This window comes from Coregonus lavaretus (assembly GCF_964263955.1).
Source record: "Coregonus lavaretus genome assembly, chromosome: 3".
In the NCBI taxonomy this organism is placed as follows: Eukaryota; Metazoa; Chordata; class Actinopteri; order Salmoniformes; family Salmonidae; genus Coregonus; species Coregonus lavaretus.
The window spans coordinates 79295313-79313582 of NC_139990.1; positions in this window are offsets into that span (position 1 = coordinate 79295313).

The following is an 18270-nucleotide window of genomic DNA, read 5'->3' on the forward strand; positions in this document are numbered from 1 at the left end:
ATGGATAAAACAGACTAACCAGTCAGTCAGTCAGTACCAACCGTGGACAAAGCAGGCTAACAAAGTCAGTCAGTCAGTTCCAACAATGGATAAAGCAGGCTACCCAGCTAGGCAGTCAGTCAGTTAGTCCCAAACATATATAAAACAGACTACCCAGTCAGTCAGAACCAACAATGGATAAAGAAGAGTACCCAGTCAGTCAGTCAGTACCAACAAAAGATAAAGCAGACTACCAAGTCAGTCAGTCCCAACCATGGTTAAAGCAGGCCACCCATTCATTCAGTCAGTCAGTCCCAACCATGGATAAAGCAGACTACCCAGTCAGTCAGTCCCAACCATGGATAAAACAGACTACCCAGTCAGTCAGTCAGTCCCAACCATGGATAAAGCAGACTAACCAGTCAGTCAGTCAGTTCTAACCATGGATAAAGCAGGGTACTCAATCTGTTAGTACCAACCATGGATGAAGCAGGTTACCCAGTCAGTCCCAACCACGGATAAAGCAGATTATCCAGTCAGTCAGTCAGTCAGTACCAACCATGGATAAAGCAGGCTACCCAGTAAGTCAATCAATCAGTAAGTCCCAACCATGTATTAATCAGGCTACCCAGACAGTCAGTCAGTCTAAAGAATAGATAAAGCTGACTACCCAGTCAGTCAGTCAGTCCTAACCATAGATAATGCAGGTTACCGAGTCAGTCAGTCAGTCCCAACCACGGATAAAGCTGACTACCCAGTCATTCAGTCCCAACCATGGATAATGCAGGCTACCCAGTCAGTCAGTCAGTCAGTCCCAACCATGAATAAAGCAGACTACCCAATCAGTCAGTCAGTCCCAACCATGGATAAAACAGAACACCCTTTCTGTCCCAAACATGGATATAACATTTTACCCAGTCAGTCAGTCAGTTAGTTAAATAAAGGTATAACAAAAAATATAAATAAATAGTCAGTCCCAACCATGGATAATGCAGGCTACCCAGTCAGTCAGTCAGTCAGTCCCAATCATGTTAAAGCAGGCTACCCACTCAGTCAGTCAGTCATTCCCAACCATGAATAAAGCAGACTACCCAATCAGTCAGTCAGTCCCAACCATGGATAAAACAGAACACCCTTTCTGTCCCAAACATGGATATAACATTTTACCCAGTCAGTCAGTCAGTTAGTTAAATAAAGGTATAACAAAAAATATAAATAAATAGTCAGTCCCAACCATGGATAAAGCAGGTAACGAAGTCAGTCCCAACCATGGATAAAGCAGATTATCCAGTCAGTCAGTCAGTCCTAACCATGGTAAAGCAGGCTACCTAGTCAGTCAGTCCCAACCACGGATAAAGCAGACTAACCAGTCAGTCAGCTAGTCAGTCCCAACCATGGACAAAGCAGGCTAACAAAGTCAGTCAGTCAGTTCCAACTATGGATAAAGCATGCTACCCAGCCATGCAGTCAGTCCCAACAATGGATAATAGAGACTACCCAGTCAGTCAGACAGTCCCAAACATGGATAAAAAAGACTACCCAGTCAGTCAGTCCCAACCATTGATAAAACAGTCAGTCAGTAAGTCCCAACCATAGATAAAAAAGACTACCCAGTCAGTCAGTCAGTTCCAACCATGGATAAAACAGACTACACAGTCAGTCAGTCAGTCAGTCCCAACCATGGATAAAACAGGCTACCGAGCCAGGCAGTCAGTCAGTTAGTCCCAACCATGGATAAAACATACTCCCCAGTAAGTCAGTCAGTCCCAACCATGGATAAAACAGACTACCCAGTCAGTCAGTCAGTCCCAACCATGGATAAAACAGACTACCCAGTCAGTCAGTCAGTCCCAACCATGGATAAAGCAGACTACCCAGTCAGTCAGTCAGTCCCAACCATGGATCAAACAGACTACCCAGTCAGTCAGTCAGTCCCAACCATGAATAAAGCAGACTACCCAGTCAGTCAGTCAGTTCCAACCATGGATAAAACAGATTACACAGTCAGTCAGTCAGTCAGTCAGTCCCAACCATGGATAAAACAGACTACCCAGTCAGTCAGTCAGTCCCAACCATGGAAAACGCAGACTACCCGGTCAGTAAGTCAGGCAGTCCCAACCATGGATAAAGCAGACTACCCAGTCAGTCAGTCAGTCCCAACCATGGATAAAGCAGACTACCCAGTCAGTCAGTCAGTCCCAACCATGGATAAAGCAGGCTACCCAGTCAGTCAGTCAGTTCCAACCATGGATATAGCAGATTATCCAGTCAGTCAATCAGTACCAACCATGGATAAAGCAGGCTACCCAGTCAGTCAGTCAATCAGTAAGTCCCAACCATGTATCAATCAGGCTACCCAGAGAGTCAGTCAGTCTTAACAATAGATAAAGCAGGCTACCCAGTCAGTCAGTCAGTCCTAATCATAGATAATGCAGGTTACCGAGTCAATCAGTCAGTCCCAACCATGGATAAAGCACAATACCAAGTCAGTCAGTCCCAAACATAGATAAAGCAGACTACCCAGTCAGTCAGTCCCAACCATGGTTAAAGCAGGCCACCCATTCATTCAGTATGTCAGTCCCAAACACGGATAAAACAGTTTACCCAGTCAGTCAGTCCAATCATGGATAAAGCAGGCTACCCAGTCAGTCAGTCAGTCCCAACCATGGAGAAAGCAAACTACCTAGACAGTCAGTCAGTCCCAATCTTGGTAAAGTAGGCTACCCAGTCAGTCAGTCAATCAGTCATTCCCAAATATGGATAATACAGGCTACCCAGTCAGTCAGTCAGTCTCAACCATGGTAAAGCAGGCTACCCAGTCATCAGTCAGTTCCAACCATGGATAGAGTAGACTAATAAGTCAGTCAGTCAGTCCCAACAATGGACAAAGCAGACTAACTAGTAAGTTTGTCCCAACAATGGATAAAACAGACTACCCAGTTAGTCAGTCAGTCCCAACCATAGATGAAGCAGGCTACCCAGTCAGTCCCAACCATGGATAAAGCAGACTATCAAGTCAGTTATTCCAATCCATGAATCAAGCAAGCTACCCAATAATTTTGTCCCAACCATGGTATAAAGCAGTCTACGCAGCCAGTCAGTAAGTTTGTCAGTCCGGAAGATTGATAAAGCAGGCTATCCAGTCAATTAGTCAGTCAGTCCCAACAATTGATAAAGCAGGCTACCCAGTCAGTCAGTCATTCAGTCAGTCCCAAGCATGTATAAAGCAGCCTACCAAGTCAGTCAGTCAATCAATCATTTCCAACCATGGATAAAGCAGGCTACCCAGTCAGTCACTCAGTCATTCTCAACCATGTACAAATTAGGCTACCCAGTCCGTCAGTCAGTTCCTACCATGGATAAAGACTCTATAAAACACTATAACACACTATAACACACTCACCACACTATAACACACTTTAATACCTTTACTACACTATAAAACACTATAACACAATCACCACACTATAACACACTATAACACACTCACCATAATATAACAGACTATAACACACTTTAACACACTATAACACACTATAACACACTATAACACACTATAACACAATATAACATACTATAACACACTATAACACTATAACACACTATAACACACTATAACACACTATAACACACTCACCACAATATAACACATTATAACACACTATAACACACTATAACACACTCACCACACTACAACACACTATAACACACTCACCACACTATAACACACTTTAACACACTATAACACACTCACCACACTACAACACACTATAACACAATCACCACACTATAACACACTATAACATAATCACCACACTATAACACACTATAACACACTCACCACACTATAACACACTATAACACACTATAACACAATCACCACACTATGACACACTATAACACAATATAATACACTATATCACACTATAACACACTCACAACACTATAACACACTATAACACACTATAACACACTCACCACACTATAACAAACTATAACACACTATAAAACACTCACCACACTATAACACAATATGACACACTATAACACACTCACCACACTATAACACACTATAACACACTATAACACACTATAACACAATATAATTTACTATATCACACTATAACACATCACCACACTATTACACGCTATAACACGCCATAACACACTATAACACACTATGTCACACTATAACACACTCACCACACTATAACACACTATAACACAATATAATTTACTATATCACACTATAACACATCACCACACTATTACACGCTATTACACGCTATAACACACTATAACACACTATGTCACACTATAACACACTCACCACACTATAACACACTATGACACACTATAACACACTCACCACACTATAACACGCTATAACACGCTATAACACACTCACCACACAATAACACACTATAACACACTCTAACACAATATAATATACTATATCACACTATAACACACTCACCATACTATAACACACTATAACACACTATAACACAGTCACCACACTATAACAAACTATAACACGCTATAACACACTCACCACACAATAACACACTATAACACACTATAAAACACTCACCACACTATAACACACTATAACACACTATAACACACTCACCACACTATAACACACTATAACACACTCACCACCCTATAACACAATCACCACTCTATAACACACTATGACACACTATAACACACACTCACCACCCAATAACACGCTATAACACACTATAACACACTATAACACACTCACCACACTATAACACGCTATAACACGCTATAACACACTCACCACACTATAACACACTATGACACACTATAACACAATCACCACTCTATAACACACTATGACACACTATAACACACTCACCACACTATAACACACTATAACACACTATAACACAATCACCACTCTATAACACACTATTTCACACTATAACACACTCACTACACTATAACACGCTATAACAAACTCACCACACTATAAAACATGCTATAACACACTATAACACACTATAACGTCTCCCGAGTGGCGCAGTGGTCTAAGGCACTGCATCGCAGTGCTAGCTGTGCCACTAGAGTTCTTGGTTCGAATCCAGGCTCTGCTGTAGCCGGCCGCAACCGGGAGACCAATGGGGCGGCGCACAATTGGCCCAGCGTCGTCCAGGGTAGGGGAGGGAATGGCCGGCAGGGAGGTAGCTCAGTTGGTAGAGCATGGCATTTGCAACGCCAGGGTTGTGGGTTCGATTCCCATGGGGTATGAAAATTAAAAAGAATAATGTATGCACTAACTGTAAGAAGCTCTGGATAAGAGCATCTGCTAAATGACGTAAATGTAAATGTAAATAACACACTATAACACACTCACCACTCTATAACACACTAAGACACACTATAACACACTATAACACACTATAACACAATATAATATACTATATCACACTATAACACACTATAAAACAATATAATATACTATATCACACTATAATACACTCACCATACTATAATACACTATAACACACTATAACACAGTCACCACACTATAACAAACTATAACACACTATAACACACTCACCACACTATAACACACTATAACACACAATAACACACTCACCACACTATAACACACTCACCACACTATAACATACTCACCACACTATAACACACTACAACAAACTGTAACACACTCACCACACCATAACACACTATAACACAATCACCACATTATAACACACTACAACACAATCACCACACTATAACACACTATAACACACTCACCACACTATAACACACTCACCACACTATAACACACTATAAAACAATGTATTTTTTATTTTTTATTGAACCTTTATTTAAACAGGGAGTCACATTGAGATTGAAAATCTATTTTACAAGAGAGCCCTGTATACATCACAATAAAAACAGAATAATAAAACAATATACGTGTATAAAACAATATAATTCAGCACACAGTAAACCAAAATAAACATATTTATATATCCCCTAGTTTGGTTGCTGTGGTAGTACTATCCCCAGGCCTAGTGTGGTTGCTGTGGTAGTACTATCCCCTAGTATGGTTGCTGTGGTAGTACTATCCACAAGTGTGGTTGCTGTGGTAGTACTATCCCCAGGCCTAGTGTGGTTGCTGTGGTAGTACTATCCCCAGGCCTAGTGTGGTTGCTGTGGTAGTACTATCCACAGGCCTAGTGTGGTTGTTGTGGTAGTACTATCCCCAGGCCTAGTGTGGTTGCTGTGGTAGTACTATCCCCAGGCCTAGTGTGGTTGCTGTGGTAGTACTATCCCCAGGCCTAGTGTGGTTGCTGTGGTAGTACTATACCTAGGCCTAGTGTGGTTGCTGTGGTAGTACTATCCCCTAGTGTGGTTGTTGTGGTAGTATTATCCCCTTGTGTGGTTGTTGTGGTAGTACTATCCCCTAGTGTGGTTGCTGTGGTAGTACTATCCCCAGGCCTAGTGTGACTGCTGTGGTACTACTATCCCCTAGTGTGGTTGCTGTGGTAGTACTATCCCCAGGCCTAGTGTGGTTGCTGTGGTAGTACTATCCCCTAGTGTGGTTGTTGTGGTAGTATTATCCCCTAGTGTGGTTGTTGTGGTAGTACTATCCCCTAGTGTGGTTGCTGTGGTAGTACAATCCCCAGGCCTAGTGTGACTGCTGTGGTACTACTATTCCCTAGTGTGGTTGCAGTGGTAGTACTATCCCCAGGCCTAGTGTGGTTGCTGTGGTAGTACTATCCCCAGGCCTAGTGTGGTTGATGTGGTACTACTATCCCCTAGTGTGGTTGCTGTGGTAGCACTATCCCCTAGTGTGGTTGTTGTGGTAGTACTATCCGAGGCCTAGTCTGGTTGCTGTGGTAGTACTATCCCCAGGCCTAGAGAGGTTGATGTGGTAGTACTATCCCCTAGTGTGGTTGATGTGGTACTACTATCCCCTAGTGTGGTTGTTGTGGTAGTACTATCCCCTGGCCTAGTGTGGTTGATGTGGTAATACTATCCCCTAGCGTGGTTGCTGTGGTAGTACTATCCCCAGGCCTAGTGTGGTTGCTGTTGTAGTACTATCCCTAGGCCTAGTGTGGTTGCTGTGGTAGTACTATCCCCTAGTGTCGTTGCTGTGGTAGTACTATCCCCATGCCTAGTGTGGTTGCTGTGGTAGTACTATCCCCAGGCCTAGTGTGGTTGCTGTGGTAGTACTATCCCCTAGTGTCGTTGCTGTGGTAGTACTATCCCGTAGCGTGGTTGCTGTGGTAGTACTATCCCCAGGCCTAGAGAGGTTGATGTGGTAGTACTATCCCCTAGTGTGGTTGATGTGGTACTACTATCCCCTAGTGTGGTTGCTGTGGTAGTACTATCCCCTAGTGTGGTTGTTGTGGTAGTACTATCCCCTGGCCTAGTGTGGTTGATGTGGTAATACTATCCCCTAGCGTAGTTGCTGTGGTAGTACTATCCCCAGGCCTAGTGTGGTTGCTGTTGTAGTACTATCCCTAGGCCTAGTGTGGTTGCTGTGGTAGTACTATCCCCTAGTGTCGTTGCTGTGGTAGTACTATCCCCCATGCCTAGTGTGGTTGCTGTGGTAGTACTATCCCCAGGCCTAGTGTGGTTTGGTTGCTGTGGTAGTACAATCCCCTAGTGTCGTTGCTGTGGTAGTACTATCCCGTAGCGTGGTTGCTGTGGTAGTACTATCCCCAGGCCTATTGTGGTTGCTGTGGTAGTCCTATCCCCAGGCCTAGTGTGGTTGCTGTGGTAGTACTATCCCCTAGTGTCGTTGCTGTGGTAGTACTATACCCAGTCCTCGTGTGGTTGCTGTGGTAGTACTATCCCCAGGCCTAGTGTGGTTGCTGTGGTAGTACTATCCCCTAGTGTCGTTGCTATGGTAGTACAATTCCCAGGCCTAGTGTGATTGATGTGGTAGTACTATCCCCTTGTGTGGTTGCTGTGGTAGTCCTATCCCCTAGTGTGGTTGTTGTGGTAGTACTATCCCCAGGCCTAGTGTGGTTGATGTGGTAGTACTATCCCCTAGCGTGGTTGCTGTGGTAGTACTATCCCCAGGCCTAGTGTGGTTGCTGTGGTAGTACTATCCCCTAGTGTGGTTGCTGTGGTAGTACTATCCCCTAGTATGGTTGCTGTGGTACTACTATCCCCAGGCCTAGTGTGGTTGCTGTGGTAGTACAATCCCCAGGCCTAGTGTGGTTTCTGTGGTAGTACTATCCCCGAGTGTGGTTGCTGTGGTAGTACTATACCCTAGTATGGTTGCTGTGGTAGTACTATCCCTTAGTGTGGTTGCTGTGGTAGTACTATCCCCTTGTGTGGTTGCTGTTGTAGTACTATCCCCTAGTGTGGTTGTTGTGGTAGTACTATCCCCTAGTGTTGTTGCTGTGGTAGTACTATCCCTAGGCTTAGTGTGGCTGCTGTGGTAGTACTACCCCCTAGTGTGGTTGCTGTGGTAGTATTATCCCCATACCTAGTGTGGTTGTTGTGGTAGTACTATCCCCAGGCCTAGTGTGGTTGATGTGGTAGTACTATCCCCTAGTGGGGTTGCTGTGGTAGTACTATCCCCTGGTATGGTTGCTGTGGTAGTACTATCCCCAGGCCTAGTGTGGTTGCTGTGGTAGTACTATCCCCTAGTGTGGTTGTTGTGGTAGTACTATCCCCAGGCCTAGTGTGGTTGCTGTGGTAGTACTATCCCCATGCCTAGTGTGGTTGCTGTGGTAGTACTATCTCCAGGCCTAGTGTGGTTGATGTGGTAGTACTATCCCCTAGTGTGGTTGTTGTGGTAGTATTTTCCCTGGTGTGGTTGTTGTGGAAGTACTATCCCCAGGCCTAGTGTGGTTGATGTGGTAGTACTATCCCCTAGCGTGGTTGCTGTGGTAGTACTATCCCCAGACCTATTGTGGTGTCTGTGGTAGTACTATCCCCAGGCCTAGTGTGGTTGCTGTGGTAGTACTATCCCCAGGCCTAGTGTGGTTGCTGTGGTAGTACTATCCCCTAGTGTGGTTGCTGTGGTAGTACTATCCCCTAGTATGGTTGCTGTGGTAGTACTATACCCAGGCCTAGTGTGGTTGCTATTGTAGTACTATCCCCAGGCCTAGTGTGGTTGCTGTGGTAGTACTATCCCCTAGTGTGGTTGTTGTGGTAGTACTATCCCCTAGTGTGGTTGCTGTGGTAGTACTATCCCCTAGTATGGTTGATGTGGTAGTACTATCCCCAGGCCTAGTGTGGTTGCTGTGGTAGTACCATCCCCTTGTATGGTTGCTGTGGTAGTACTATCCCCTAGTGTGGTTGCTGTGGTAGTACTATACCCAGGCCTAGTGTTGTTGCTATGGTAGTACTATCCCCAGGCCTAGTGTGGTTGCTGTGGTAGTACTATCCCCTAGTGTGGTTGTTGTGGTAGTACTATCCCCTAGTGTGGTTGCTGTGGTAGTACTATCCCCAGGCCTAGTGTGGTTGCTGTGGTAGTACTATACCCATGCCTAGTGTGGTTGCTGTGGTAGTACTACCCCCTAGTGTGGTTGTTGTGGTAGTACTATCCCCTAGTGTGGTTGTTGTGGTAGTACTATCCCCTAGTGTGGTTGCTGTGGTAGTACTCTCCCCATGCCTAGTGTGGTTGCTGTGGTAGTACTATCCCCTAGTGTGGTTGCTGTGGTAGTACTATCCCCTAGTATGGTTGTTGTGGTAGTACTACCCCCTAGTGTGGTTGTTGTGGTAGTACTATCCCCTAGTGTGGTTGTTGTGGTAGTACTATCCCCTAGTGTGGTTGCTGTGGTAGTACTCTCCCCATGCCTAGTGTGGTTGCTGTGGTAGTACTATCCCCTAGTGTGGTTGCTGTGGTAGTACTATCCCCAGGCCTAGTGTGGTTGCTGTGGTAGTACTATCCCCAGGCCTATTGTGGTTGCTGTGGTAGTACTATCCCCAGGCCTGGTGTGGTTGCTGTGGTAGTACTATCCCCTAGTGTCGTTGCTGTGGTAGTACTATCCCCAGGCCTAGTGTGGTTCCTGTGGTAGTACTATCCCCTAGTGTTGTTGTTGTGGTAGTACTATCCCCAGGCCTAGTGTGGTTGCTTTGGTAGTACTATCCCCTAGTGTGGTTGCTGTGGTAGTACTATCCCCAGGCCTAGTGTGGTTCCTGTGGTAGTACTATCCCCTAGTGTTGTTGTTGTGGTAGTACTATCCCCAGGCCTAGTGTGGTTGCTTTGGTAGTACTATCCCCAGGCCTAGTGTGGTTCCTGTGGTAGTACTATCCCCTAGTGTGGTTGCTGTGGTAGTACTATCCCCAGGCCTAGAGAGGTTGATGTGGTAGTACTATCCCCTAGTGTGGTTGCTGTGGTAGTACTATCCCCTAGTGTGGTTGCTGTGGTAGTACTATCCCCAGGCCTAGTGTGGTTGCTGTGGTAGTACTATACCCATGCCTAGTGTGGTTGCTGTGGTAGTACTACCCCCTAGTGTGGTTGTTGTGGTAGTACTATCCCCTAGTGTGGTTGTTGTGGTAGTACTATCCCCTAGTGTGGTTGCTGTGGTAGTACTCTCCCCATGCCTAGTGTGGTTGCTGTGGTAGTACTATCCCCTAGTGTGGTTGCTGTGGTAGTACTATCCCCTAGTATGGTTGTTGTGGTAGTACTACCCCCTAGTGTGGTTGTTGTGGTAGTACTATCCCCTAGTGTGGTTGTTGTGGTAGTACTATTCCCTAGTATGGTTGCTGTGGTAGTACTCTCCCCATGCCTAGTGTGGTTGCTGTGGTAGTACTATCCCCTAGTGTGGTTGCTGTGGTAGTACTATCCCCAGGCCTAGTGTGGTTGCTGTGGTAGTACTATCCCCAGGCCTATTGTGGTTGCTGTGGTAGTACTATCCCCAGGCCTGGTGTGGTTGCTGTGGTAGTACTATCCCCTAGTGTCGTTGCTGTGGTAGTACTATCCCCTAGTGTTGTTGTTGTGGTAGTACTATCCCCAGGCCTAGTGTGGTTGCTTTGGTAGTACTATCCCCTAGTGTGGTTGCTGTGGTAGTACTATCCCCAGGCCTAGTGTGGTTCCTGTGGTAGTACTATCCCCAGGCCTAGTGTGGTTGCTTTGATAGGGTTAAGTGCCTTGCTCAAGGGCACATCGACAGATTTTTCACCTAGTCGGCTCGGGGATTAGAACCAGCAACCTTTCGGTTACTGACACAACGCTCTTAACCACTAAGCCACCTGCCGCCTATCCCCTATCCCCTAGTGTGATTGATGAGGTAGTACCATCCCCTGGTGTGGTTGCTGTGGTAGTAGTATCCCTTAGTGTGGTTGCTGTGGTAGTACTATCCCCTAGTATGGTTGCTGTGGTAGTACTATCCCCAGGCCTAGTGTTGTTGCTCTGGTACTACTATCCCCTAGTATGGTTGCTGTGGTAGTACTATCCCCTAGTGTGGTTGCTGTGGTAGTACTATCCCCAGGCCTAGTGTGGTTGCTGTGGTAGTACTATCCCCAGGCCTAGTGTGGTTGCTGTGGTAGTACTATCCCCAGGCCTAGTGTGGTTGCTGTGGTAGTACTATCCCCATCCTAGTGTGGTTGCTGTGGTAGTACTATCCCCAGGCCTAATGTGGTTGCTGTGGTAGTACTATCCCCAGGTCTAGTGTGGTTGCTGTGGTAGTACTATCCCCAGGCCTAGTGTGGTTGCTGTGGTAGTACTATCCCCAGGCCTATTGTGGTTGCTGTTGTAGTACTATCCCCAGGCCTAGTGTGGTTGCTGTGGTAGTACTATCCCCTAGTGTGGTTGCTGTGGTAGTACTATCCCCAGGCCTAGTGTGGTTGCTGTGGTAGTACTATCCCCAGGCCTAGTGTGGTTGCTGTGGTAGTACTATCCCCAGGCCTAGTGTGGTTGCTGTGATAGTACTATCCCCAGCCCTAGTGTGGTTGCTGTGGTAGTATTATCCCCTCGTGTGGTTGCTGTGGTAGTACTATCCCCTAGTATGGTTGCTGTGGTAGTACTATACCCAGGCCTAGTGTTTTTGCTGTGGTAGTACTATCCCCAGGCCTTGTGTGGTTGCTGTGGTAGTACTATCCCCTAGTGTGGTTGCTGTGGTAGTACTATCCCCTAGTGTGGTTGCTGTGGTAGTACTCTCCCCTAGTGTGGATGCTGTTGTAGTACTATCGCCAGGCCTAGTGTCGTTGCTGTGGTAGTACTATACCCAGGCCTAGTGTGGTTGCTGTGGTAGTACTATCCCCTAGTTTGGTTGCTATGGTAGTACTATCCCCTAGTGTGGTTGCTGTGGTATTACTATCCCCAGGCCTAAACCTTTATTTGTTTATATTAAAAGAGAATTATCAGATAAAAATGAACAAAGTTGTACTGTAACCATGGATTGAAGAATCTTAGCTAAACAAGGTAGTCTTGAAATGGGGCGATAGTTGTCCAGATAATTTGTTTCCACAGCCTTATGTAGTGGCAGCACATATGCAGATTTCCATGCTTTTGGAATACTCCCTGATAACAACGTTAAATTAAACATGTGGGCTACTGAGCAGACCAGGCTCCAGATGATCAGCCCCTGTGGATTATTTTTTGTCTAATGTTAGCAAAGCATCCATGATTTCTTTATCAGTGAATTTCCGAAAAGAAAACTCCTGACCAGCATTTTCAGTATCATTAAATAGATTTTCACCATCAACATCCAAACTACTCTTTTCAAGAGCTGGCTTTGAAATACATTCAAATATATAGCCCGCAGAGATTAAATGGTGATTAAATGCATTAATGATATCCATTTTGTCAGTAATAGAGCCAGAATCTAAATTAATTTATTGGGGGAGAGAACTACAACCCTTCAGTGACGACGTAGCAGCTTTCCAAAATGTACCTGTGTTCCCTGTACATTCAGATAGTGTATTAACATAATCATCTGATTTTGCTTTGTTAACGAGTTTTACACACAGATTTCTCAATTGCCTGAAAGACTGCCAGTCTGGGCCCGAGTCTGTGAATCTAGCTTTTGCCAAGGAAGCATCTCTGCTGTGTATGACTTCAGATAGCTCTAGACTGAACCAAGGGCAATACCTATTTTTAATTCTCCGTTTTTTAAAGGGAGCATGTTTATATACAATACAATTGAAAACATTTGAGATGTGGTTCAGAGCCAACTCTGGGTCAGGTATAGGTGCAATACAATCAAAGTCACCAAAATAACGGTCACAAAAAAAGGCCTGATCATTGAAATGTTTAAAATTCCTCTTGTTGATAAAACAAGGTTTTGGATCGAGGCATCCGTATATCCCTGACACATTCAATGGGACAGTGGTCACTAATATCCAAAGCAAATACCCCACTCCCAACATATTTCTCTGGAATATTTGTAAATATGAGGTCAATCAAGGTCGATTTCGTAGGGTCCTTTAAGTTTGGACGAGTGGGCTTTGTAATCAGCTGGGTCAAATTTAGATTTGTTAAACAATCCTTTAAACAGTCAGCATCCTGCGCTCCCCATGCAAGATTCAAATCTCCAGTGATGAACACCTCTTGGGTAGTAAAAATGGCAATTAAATCAGTGAGTTCGTTTCGTACACACTTCTTGGCAGAGGGTGGACGATAAAGTCCTATAACTGTTATTTTTGAGTTTGAACCCAACTGAAGACTTAAAGCCAACAATTCAAATTGTTGAGGACTGGAGGTAGCCTTTAACAGAGACACAGAAAGAAGATTATTTGTGTAAATACAACACCACCACCTTTGCCTTTCCTATCAGACGACCTAAACACATTGTAACCATCCATAGCAACCTCAGAGTCCAGGGTTTTATCAGTTAACCAGGTTTCAGATACAATACAAATATATCACCACCCTCACCACACTATAACACACTATAACACAATCACTACACAATAACACACAATAACAAACTATAACACACTATAACACACTCACCACACTATAACACACTATAACACACTCACCACACTATAACACACTATAACACACTCACCACACAATAACACACTATAACAAACTCACCACACTATAACACACTATAACACACTCACTACACTATAACACACTATAACACACTCACTACACTATAACACACCATAACACACTATAACACACTCACCACACTATAACACACGATAACACACAATAACACACTGTAACACACTATAACACACTATAACACACTATAACACACTATAACACACTATAACACACTCACCACACTATAACACACTATAACACACTCACCACACTATAACACACTATAACACACTCACTACGCTATAACACACAATAACACACTATAACACACTCACCACAATATAACACACTATAACACACTATAACACAATCACCACCCCTCAAGACATGCCACCAGATGTCTCTTCACAGTCCCCAAGTCCAGGACAGACTATGGGAGGCGCACAATACTACATAGAGCCATGACTACATGGAACTCTATTCCACATCAGGTAACTGATGCAAGCAGTAGAATCAGATTTGAAAAACAGATTCAAGTACACCTTATGGAACAGCAGGGACTGTGAAGCAACACAAACATAGGCGCAGACACATGCATACAAACACACAATAACATACGCACCATACACACACGTACAAATTGATTTTTGTACTGTAGATATGTGGTAGTGGTGGAGTAGGGGCCTGAGGGCACACAGGGTGTTGTGAAATCTGTGAACGTATTATAATGTTTTTAAAACTTTAAAACTGTATGAATTACCTTAATGTTGCTGGACCCCAGGAAGAGTAGCTGCTGCCTTGGCAGGAACTAATGGGGATCCATAATAAACCCCAGGAAGAGTAATTGCTGCTTTGGCAGGAACTAATGGGGATCCATAATAAACCCCAGGAAGAGTAGCTGCTGCCTTGGCAGGAACTAATGGGGATCCATAATAAACCCCAGGAAGAGTAATTGCTGCTTTGGCAGGAACTAATGGGGATCCATAATAAACCCCAGGAAGAGTAGCTGCTGCCTTGGCAGGAACTAATGGGGATCCATAATAAACCCCAGGAAGAGTAGCTGCTGCTTTGGCAGGAACTAATGGGGATCCATAATAAACACCAGGAAGAGTAGCTGCTGCCTTGGCAGGAACTAATGGGGATCCATAATAAATCCCAGGAAGAGTAGCTGCTGCCTTGGCAGGAACTAATGGGGATCCATAACAAACCCCAGGAAGAGTAGCTGCTGCCTTGGCAGGAACTAATGGGGATCCATAATAAATGCAAATACAAATACTATAACACACTCACCACACTATAACACACTCACCACACTATAACACACTATAACACACAATAACACACTCACAAAACTATAACACACTCACCACACTATAACACACTCACCACACTATTTACATTTTACATTTTAGTCATTTAGCAGACGCTCTTATCCAGAGCGACTAACATGAGCAATTAGGGTTAAGTGTCTTGCTCAAGGGCACATCGACAGATTTTTCACCTAGTCGGCTCAGGGATTAGAACCAGCAACCTTTCGGTTACTGGCACAACGCTCTTAACCACTAAGCTACCTGCCGCCACTATAAAACACTCACCACACTATAACACACTATAACACACTATAACACACTATAACAAACTATAACACACTCACCACACTATAACACACTATCACAAACTATAACACAATCACGATTCTATAACACACTATAACACACTACAACACACTATAACACACTATAACACACTATAACATACCATAACACACTATAATACACTATAACACACTCACCACACTATAACACACTATAACACACTACAACACACTTTAAGACACTATAACACACTATAACACAATCACCACTCTATAACACACTATAACACACTACAACACACTATAACACATTATAACACATTATAACACACTATAAAACACTATAACACACTATAACACACTACAACACACTATAACACACTACAACACACTATAACACACTATAACACACTACAACACACTATAACACACTATAACACACTCACCACATTATGACACACTATAACACACTATAACACACTGTAACACACTATAACACACTCACCACACTATAACACACTATAACACACTCACAAAACTATAACACACTATAACACACTACAACACACTATAACACATTATAACACACTATAACACACTATAACACACTATAACACACTACAACACACTATAACACACTATAACACACTATAACACACTACAACACACTATAACACACTATAACACACTCAGCACATTATGACACACTATAACACACTACAACACACTATAACACACTATAACACACTGTAACACACTATAACACACTCACCACACTATAACACACTATAACACACTATAACACACTCACAAAACTATAACACACTCACCACACCACACCACACTATAACCCACTATAACCCACTATAACACACTCACCATACTATAACACACTCACCACACTATAACACACTATAACACACTATAACACACTATAACACACTATAACACACTACAACACACTATAACACATTATAACACACTATAACACACTATAACACACTATAACACACTACAACACACTATAACACACTATAACACACTACCACACACTATAACACACTATAACACACTCACCACATTATGACACACTATAACACACTACAACACACTATAACACACTATAACACACTATAACACACTATAACACACTCACCACACTATAACCCACTATAACACACTCACCACACTATAACACACTATAACACACTTTAACAAACTCACAAATCTATAACACACTATAACACACTATAACACACTAACAAAACTATAACACACTCACCACACTACACCACACTATAACCCACTATAACACACTATAACACACTCACCACACTATAACACACTATAACACACTCACCACACTATAACACACTCTCACAAACTATAACACAATCACGATTCTATAACACACTATAACACACTACAACACACTATAACACACTATAACACACTATAACATACCATAACACACTATAATACACTATAACACACTCACCACACTATAACACACTATAACACACTCACAAAACTATAACACACTCACCACACTGCACCACACTATAACCCACTATAACCCACTATAACACACTCACCACACTATAACAAACTCACCACACTATAACACACTATAACACACTATAACACACTAACAAAACTATAATACACTCACCACACTACACCACACTATAACCCACTATAATCCACTATAACACACTCACCACACTATAACACACTCACCACACTATAACACACTATAACACACTATAACACACTATAACACACTATAACACACTCACCACACTATAACACACTATAACACACTCACCACACTATAACACACTATAACACACTCACAAAACTATAACACACTATAACACACTATTACACACTATAACACACTCACCACACTATAACACACTATAACACACTCACCACACTATAACACACTATAACACACTATAACACACTCACAAAACCATAACACACTCACCACACTATAACACACTATAACACACTCACCACACTGTAACACACTATAACACACTATAACACAATATAATATACTATAACACACTATAACACACTCACCACACTATAACACACTATAACACACTCACCACACTATTACACACTCACCACACTATGACACACTATAACACACTCACAAAACTATAACACACTCACCACACTACACCACACTACACCACACTATAACCCACTATATCCCACTATAACACACTATAACACACTCACCACACTATAACACACTGCAACCCACTATAACCCACTATAACCCACTATAACCCAATACAATCCAATATAACACGCTATAACCCACTTAAACCCTCTATAGCTCACTATAACCCTCTATAACGCACAATAATACTCTATAACCCACTCTAACACTAACCCAGTGTTATTATGATGTTCTGAATGGAACCAATAGTATATAAGGTACAGTATGTAAGAATGTTTTTGTTTGTTATCTTGAACATCGTATTCCCGTCAAATGTATATTAAATGTGTTTATTCTACAGTCCTAAGGTTCTCTACTGTAGCTCATTAGTACTAACTCAATAGAGAAAAGTGACAGAAAACAACTATTATTGATGAGAATAATATGTATAGTTGCTGTACCAACAGCTGCCATGTGGACAGCAACACACGGCTCTGCTACTCAACTGTTCTGACGAGGTGGAGTCTAAACAAGGGAAAGCATCTTGACTGTCAGCTGTGA